Here is a 9074-nt window from a genome sequence, read left to right as displayed (position 1 = left end):
ACAGGGCATGCATTTGACTTTCTGGGATCATTTGACTTGTTTGCTACAGAAGCATCTGGCAGAGCTAAACAGCTTTGTATTACATCATTTTTCATATCTTATTTTTTAATTTATACTCTACGTTGATTTATTTGACGTCAAAACTTGTCCGGCTCTCTTTTAAATATTACACTGTAGGATAGAAAGGGTATCTTGATATCAATGCAGTAACTTCTAGATGGAATCTTGAGAATGGCACTCAGACTGTTAAAATAAAAACAAAAAACATATTACTTTGGTGTTTTAGAACAGATATTTAATTTCACCCTCCTCCAAAGTGACCCTGGGCTGCTATGAAACTTCTCCACTGCATTTTGTGACATTTACATCATCAGTTACTTTCCATTTTCTTTGCATAATAATTTCATCACAGGTATTTGAAGCATCTCTTGGGAAAAGGATAAGAATTACTGCTGAAGCAACTAACTTTTTTTTGGGGAGGGGGGAATAGGAGAAGGTAAATGGTATGTGCTGAAGCTCCATGGTTACTTTTGGGATGGCCTGCTAGGTTGAGCACCAGTGATAAGAGAGTATGCAATTGATGATCTGTGAACAGTTACTTCTGTTAAGGTAAATTGGCCCATGCATGTCTGTAGCTTTCTACACAGCTAACTGCACAAGCTTTCATTCAACAGAAGAAAACATGTCAATTCTTGAACTATTTTTTAAAAAGCAACTGAGCATGTTATTAAGTTGCAACTGATATTCAACAGCTCTACATTAATCTCTAAGAAGCGAACAAAGGAGTATTTACTCTTTATATCTACTGTTCAACTTTGCACAATGTCCTTTAGATGTTTGGTCTAAAGTGGGTATGTTTCAGTGATTCAAAGAAGAATCATACAGGGTTGGGTGTTGTGTTTTCAATGTTAATTAATAATCTTACTTGCTTAATGCCTTACTTACTTCATTTAGATCTTCCCTAAATCCAGTCTCATTTTCGCAGCTGCCTCAGACAGCACTCGTATAAACGTTTCATTTCCTCCCTAATTTCCTCAGCTACAGATGAAGAAGAGTCATCTCCTGACCCCATGGCATGATGTTAAGAGTGCTGAGAAGATTTCCTTATTTCCCAAATTAACTCTCATAAATCATTTTTTTAAAATGAGGTATAATTGACATATGACATCATGTTAGTTTCAGGTGTACAACATAATGATTTGATATTTGTATATATTGCAAAATGATCACCACAATAAGTCTATTTAACATCTGTCACTATACATAGTTACAAAATTTTCTTGTGATGAGAAATTTTAAGATTTATTCTCTTAGCAACTTTCAAATATGCAATAGTCTTTTATTAATAATATTCATTTATTATTAATAAAGGAATGTAATTTTAATGCAATTTACTTACCCCTGGTCTCTACTAGCCTCACCTCTGGCAGATGGGGTTTTGGTTTACCAACATGCTTTTTTTTAAAAGGCACAGAAAATATTAGTAGTCACATAGAATTAGCCACTGACCAGTAACGAGGTGATTAAGCCTTTGGAATCAAACTGAGCTGGGTTACAGACCTGGATCCCCCACTTCCTGCCTGTGTGACTTATGCAGTTTATCTCTCTGAGGCTCAGTCTCTTCCTCTTTCAAATGGGCTCCTGTCATAAAGTGAGGTCATCTAAGCATATCAAGTGTTTAGCACAGTGTGAGGCCTCAGTGTTTGGCATATAATAGGTACTCAGTAAATACCAGCCCTCATTATTACTATTTAAATATGTAGGCATTAAAAGGCTACAGAGATTTGCTGACACTAAGCTATACCTTTAAGGTATTCGATATATAGATTTTCAACTGAGGCACTAACCTAAATTCTAATTTAGAAGATGCATGTGAATTGCTCAATACGTGCATCTTAACACCTCTGAATCCAAACTGCTCCTGCAGCTTTTGCCTCTTGCATCTATTTGTTTGCCATCTGACACCTCTTGCCTCTGCTGTGGTAGCCAAAGTCTGGCCTCTCCTCCTGGTTGTCTATCACCAGGTTTGGCTTTGTCATGCCACCTCATGTACCCAGGCCTGACCTTCTGGCTAGAGTTCTGTGTTTTAGCTTTGCCCCACCAGGTCGGCAAAGATGGAGCCATCTCATGGGCTGCAGGTAGGACACGAAGATGTTAAAGTCCTCAGTCAGTGGGACTGGTAGACTCTATAGCCAGAAGCTATCTAACAGGCACCCATATGGAAGATGCCGGTAACCCACAGCCAGATTGGGGACTCGATCTCCAATTTTAGTTTAATGCCCATTTTAATGCTTAAGAAGATTAATATGGCCTGACTGTGATTACCTATCATATTTCCAAGATCCTATGAATTCCTTGAGTTTGCTTTGAATTTTTTTTAAAAAAGGACTTCTTAATCTGATGTGACGATCATTGTGAAAAAATAAATTGCAGATACAGGAAAAGTATAGAGAGGAGAATACACTGTTCTTTTAAACCTATCCCAGAAATAACTACAGTTTACATTTGGAGTACTTTCTTGTTTCTGTGCATATATTTATATAATTGAGATAGCACCTCCTGCAATTTCTGCTTAACACTGTATCATAAACATCTCCCATTCCATAATAAAAATCTCTTTATAAACATTTTAATCATTGCATAATATTCTATCGTATAGATGTGCCATACTTTTAATCATTGTATATTTATAAACTGTTTGTTTGGTTATTAGAAACACTAAAGCAATCATATTTGTGCATAAACATTTTCTTATAAACTTCAAACCTAGTTCTAATACCTTTTTTATTTTGAGTAAAAGAATAGTTTTCTTTTTTTCTGTCATCCTTGGACAAGGAGTAAAAAACTAGACTGGAACCATTGTAGACACTTAAATATCTATTGCATGAATAAATAAGTATTTAAAAGGTGATTTGCCTTCATTAGAAATTAATACATGGAAGTGTGGAACTAAGTAAGAATTCTACTTACCCTTGAATACAGAAGTATGTTAAAAAGAAGGGATTTAGAGAAAAATAAGTGAAACTGAAAATAAATCTGGGAATTAGAAAACTGTTCTCTGCTGCAGGGGAACACTTCCATTCCCAGAATAAAGAACATCCTTATTTTCTAGCTTCTTCGTTGAGGCAGAGAATGCTGGCCAGGGACCAAACTTGTTTGCTCTTCTTCTTGGACGCACTGCTAGAATCTATTTCCCAGCCTTCCTCACAGGCATGGTCAAAGGAAGATGAGCCGAGTGACATAAGCCACCTCCAGGCCTTCCCCATAAAACAGTCTCACTTCCATCTGCCATTGATCTACCTTTTGATGTAGATGAGCACAGTGACCTTAGAAGTCATCTGTTGAAGATGGTAGAGCCCCTAAACAGAAGAAGCTTGGATTCCTGAATCTCTGCTTGGAAACAGTTGCCTGCCTATCTTGTTATGGGAGCCAGAAACCTAGGCTCATTTCTGACATGTCCTCCCTCACTCACCATATCCAATCCATCACTAAGTCCTTTAGTTTGTCTCCTATATATACTGAATCTGTTCTCTTCTCTTCATCCTCTCCACCAATACTTTTTGTCCAAGTTCACATATCATCTTTCCCTGGGCTGCTGGCAAGCCTTCTAACATGGATCCATTCCGGCCCCCTTCTAGTGTCTCAAATCTTGTTTTTCCTCTACTACCTTCTTTGGTGCTGGATGCTATAGGGCACATTATATTGTGATAGGACCCCTGGCCTGAACATTTGTGCTTGCTGTCAAGTAAGGGCAACACTAAGGGTGGTAGGAATATGTCTAGAAGCTATTCCTATACTAGAAAGGAACTAAGATTAACCATACATAGAAGTGACTGTGAATTGCATAGATATATTCTACTAAACCCAAACTAAATGTATCTTCCTAACTCAACTTCCCTGGACTGAATTTCCAAAAATGCTTGTGACCATTCCAGTGCCACCCAACATGAGAAGTGTGATGTGACAAGAGGGGGGCGTGCGGGGGAGGCTAAGAGGAAAGAGCAAGCCTAACCAATTAGCTAAAATGTATTACTTGAGCAAATTTTACAAGAATAATATGACCTTGTGACACATTGCTAGGGTCCCTTCAGAGCATTGGCAACAACTGGTGCAGGGAACGGAGCTTGAAGCTTTATCTTCAGTAGTTTCTCTGAAAATTCACCTTTGAAGAGCAACTAGTTTTATGCAATACTCTGTAGTTGGGCTTGTGATGTGCTCTGGGAGCAGATAGGCTCATAGTGTTAACTAAAAGACAACACTTTACATAACATCTAATTTGTCTTTGCATTTAATTCAGAACCATGTGTCCTGGGCATAGTTGGTGCCTGATTTGCTTAGTGAGTGTTACTAGGAGGAGAAGGAAGCCACAATAGAAGAGAAAGATAGAGGAAGAGAGAAAAAAAGGTGGAGAGCCAATAGGAAAAATGTCAAGAAAGAAGTTCAAGAGGTATGAAGCCATCAGGCCAGTTACTCCTGCTGCAGGTGTCACACTTATCAAACAGCATGCTGACCTTGGGCAGCAGAGATTGATGCCTGCTCCACATCCGCTCAGTCACGTGACTTTCCTGGGGGCTTCAGTAGAAACTTCTAGCTCACTGACAGCATTCCACATCAAGCCTCTGTGTCTCCTCTCCTCTGCCCAAGGGCTTTCTCCAGTGCCAGGGAGCTCGCCCCTTGCAGGCAGTTGTAAGGGGATGTGGCCTTAGTGCCCCTGGGGCAACCCTCACCACAGGGATGGATGTTGGTTGACAAATGGACCAGCCTAGGCAGCTTCTTGTGGGAGGCTTTTAAGGTGAATTCCACACTATTTCCCAGAGGATTCCCAGAGAGATTGAGTACCAGTTGCCAGAGAGATGCGAGTACCATAGAAGTGACCCTTTCTTTACCTCTCTCATTTTTGGCATCTCTCCCTTCCCTGACTCATTTTCCTCACTTCCTCGCCTGTGCTTCCTGAGTTAACCTTTCAAACTACCCACACTCAATGCTTGTTCAGAGTCTGCTTTGGGGCAACACAAACCAAAACACCTGGTTTAAGTAAGTAATTTGCCATTTAAAAAACATGATATAAATATTAAAATACAAAAACATGAGATACAGTTTTTAAAGGAAATAATTTGGAGATACCCCCAAAATTCAACAAACGTATGTATTTGTGTTATGTGCTTCTATTTAAAAATAATGCTGAAATTCTGCAGAAAGTAATTGAGTTTCTATGGGAAGATAAAAAGAAACTGAATTATTGCATTCAGGTCTTTAAAATTCTCTTGCGTTTATATTCCAACTCTGGCTTATTAAAGGGGTCTGTGCTCCGTTAACATACACATGCGCTTACAATATAAACAGCTTAACTAGACATCTGTGTTGACTACATATAAGAGGCAGTTAACTTTTTGCCTTGTTTCTGTTCAGTGATCCTGATATTTTAGTCTGCTGGCCAGATGAAACAAGATTGGTTTTTTGGTACCAGATGTGTCACAGTTTGGGTTTGTATTTTGCAGGTGCTCCCCCCAGCTGGGAAGATGGAAACTTGCCATCTTTTTGAGATGATGACTCAGGATAGAAATATAAGTGTGTTAAAAATAATTCAACATATTAATGAAGGGCTTTGTCCCTTGTGGGCTTCTTATGCATAACACATGAGCAGACTAGCAGCTGTTCTGTATTTTAAAAGAAGACTTAGAAAGTTAGAAGCATTTATGGCGATTCAAAACATAAGCAACTGCTTGGAGTCATGGAAACAAGATTCAACAATAAACTTGTATTTGTGAAGCTTCCCAAAAGTAATAATAGCAATGGGCTGTGTTCAGGTAGTCTTCGGGTATTGAACAGTCTTTCTACTTCCATCATTTGGATTCACTAAAACATCTTTTTTGTAGAGGTGGAGTGGTAGAAATGACTACATTTATTAGACACGGAGATTGGTTTCTAGCTGATTTCTACCCTCCAATATTCATATTTTTAAATCACATTTAAAAATCCTTACTTATGTCTGCCATTTTCACTGAAACATATTGTGAAAGAACTAAAAGCCTCACTGAGAACTGAGGTGTTAATAAGATGTACATTATCTTCTTCCAGGCCTCGAAAGCAAGAATCCATTTGGTCACGGTGTTCATTGTTTGCCCCTTCAAAAATCACCTAATGAATATTAGCCAATGTCAAGGAATGGCAATAATCTTTACATTAACTCCTAACCTTTACACTAATCCTATGGAAAGAAGGGCTGTGTAAGCCTCTTGGTCCAGCTTCTAAACCACAAATGTGTTAGACCCACTCCATTTTCACCGTTGTGGCTCTCAAAACTTCCGACAGGCCGACAGCTCGATTTGGATATTTGGTGATAGGCTTTTTTTTTCCTTTTGGAAATTGCTGTCCTCTCAAGTATAGTAAGGTCTACATGATTGGTTCTTGAGTTTCAGTTTCAGGAGTTCCAGAGAATTTGGTGTAACACAATTACTTCTGCCTCTTTGGAATTTTGAAAGCGAACACATCAGCTAAAAATTAAGAGAGTAGATCAGAATCAGTTGGGTATCTGTGTTATTTCAATCTCCCTGCATATAACAGCAGCAGTGACAACTGGTCCTGGCAACCAGCAAGACAGGTCCATGGTTTGGGTGGACACTGTGCAGGAAGAAGCTTGGAAGGAAAGGGATGGCTTATTGGTGTTGAACTGTGGAGTACGGCCAATGAAAAGAGTCCTAATCTAAGTCATTAGACCTTTAGTCTGGGCACAATGCTCTTGCTCAACAAACTGTACCCTTGAGCATTTCTTAAAAATAAGATGGTTTGACAAGGAGACACTTAAGTTTAGAATTCTATTATTATGAAAAAGAAGTGTATGTCATAGGAGATTTTATGTTTCGAGGAGATGGAGGTTGTAAGTTGTCAAATAAACTAGCTAAGAGAGAAATTTGGCAGCAGGAGGGAAGTTATTCTGCTTTTGAGAACTCTTTTGACAACTCAGAGGGCTTTCCTAACCACTGTCAGAAAGTAACTGTCCAGTCAGAGAGCATGGAAGACTCAGAGCCCAGAAATGGGTATTGGAATGGTGAAGTTCACTCGCACTACTGAGTAAAAACATATGAATTTCCGTAGAAGCATGTTTGAAATGTGGGAACCCATAGCTGGGCCTTTTTCACTGGTGGAACAAGGTAAAATGTCTTTCAGTTTAACATGAATAATCATATTTCAGTCAGTATCAGAAGAAAGAAGCAAAACCATGCAAAATTTGACAGAATGAATAAAAAGTTTTTATTCAAATTGTAATTTAAAAAATTTATAGCTAAATTGGGTTATTTCTCATGTCCTTGGCCCCAATAATGAAACCGCATTGTGAAGACCTGTTTTGGGGAAGGAACTATTGATTTTCCCTTCCACCAATGTCCCATGCTTTCCAACAGCCTTTGCATACAAAGAATGCTCAGATACTTTAAAAAAAAAGTTAGCAAATAGAGCCATCTTTTCTCTCAATGCAACCCTGGGGTACGGATTAGTTATACTTTTTAAAGCTTGAAAAACTCCTTGTTTCAATAGTCCAGTTTTATGGATAAAGAAACCAAAGTCCCAAGAAGCTAAGTCTCACAACTGATTAATGTTAGAACTGAGACTAGAATCTTGGTTCTTCCACACTACATCATGCTGTTAGATGTTGGAAGGGATTACCATAGAAGTTGCTCAATAAATGTTTGCTGCTGAGTAAGAACAACTCTGATGATGAATTATTCTCATAATTCCCATCTCTGGGAGCTGGTTTAAATCAGTGATTCCCATGGAGGAAGGGAAGAGGGAGGGATGTGTAGCTTGAAAACATAGCAAGGATTTTTCTTACTGCTTTGGTTTGATTTTGGTAATGATATTTACTTTGTTTTGAATTTCAAATTACATTAAAAGAGAGTATGAGATTTTTGTGTTTACCAAGAATGGCTGTACCTGTAAGGGAACTCATGTGTTAACTTTTCATAGTTCTTTCCAGGGTTTTGTTTCTGTGAATGAAAAAAAGATTTTTTTCACTTGCTATTTTTTTCAGTTAAAAATGAACCTGAAAATGGGTGATTTAGGCTCTGAAATTTGTGATTGAATAGTCTAGGAATCAGATTCCTTTTTAACACTCAAGATAAAAAGGAATTGCATGTGGAACCAACCCACAAACTGATGTTCACCAACTAATAAATAGATAAACAAGATATGGTATTTCTAAACAATGGAATATTACTCAGTCATAAAAAGGAATGAAGTAATGATGCATGCTGTGACATAGATGAACCTAGAAAACATTATGCTAAGTGAAAGAAGCCGGACACAAAAGGCCACCTATTATTTGATTCTATATATAATAAATGTCCAGAATAGGCAAATCCATAGAGACAGAAAGTAGATTAGTGATTAACTCCCACCAGGGCTTGTGGGAAAGGGGAATGAGGAGTGACTGCTAACGGATATGGGTTTTATTTGTAAGTGATAAAAATGATAGAGAACTAGATAGTGGTGATATTTGCATAACACTGTAGTGTACTAAATACCACTGAGCTGTACTTTAAAATAAATTTTATGTATAGTTTACAATTAACAAAAAAGGAATTGCATCAGTAACACTTTGGTACCTAAACCCTTTCCATGTGTCTATGATTTGTGTGTAGGACTAAACTTTGGGATTAACGGGCAACCATCTTGTCTGCAGTTAATAGCTTCTACAGATCCAGAGACAAATATATATGTATATATACATATATGTGTAATTTTATAGTAATATATAATTATATTTTATATAATAATATAATAATATATATGTTTAGCAGTCAGGGCTTATGTATAATTATTTCAGAGAGATTTCTGTTTCTGTCACAATCCTCGGAAGAGTTATAGGTAAGACCCTGTTTTCTTGTTTAAGAAGGAAAAATATGTGGAAATAAGATCTTGGGCTTTTTAAAAAAAGCTCTTACCATTCCTAGCTCTGACTTGAGATCCGTGTCTATACGTAGAAAAATCACTAGATTGATTAAAAATGGAAGAGTTTAGATTAAGCCTTAATTTATCTGGAATGTAAGTAATCATGAGGACAGATGACAGGAACACCC

Source organism: Rhinolophus hipposideros (assembly GCF_964194185.1).
Source record: "Rhinolophus hipposideros genome assembly, chromosome: 12".
Classification (NCBI taxonomy): Eukaryota; Metazoa; Chordata; class Mammalia; order Chiroptera; family Rhinolophidae; genus Rhinolophus; species Rhinolophus hipposideros.
This window is presented reverse-complemented; position numbering follows the sequence as displayed.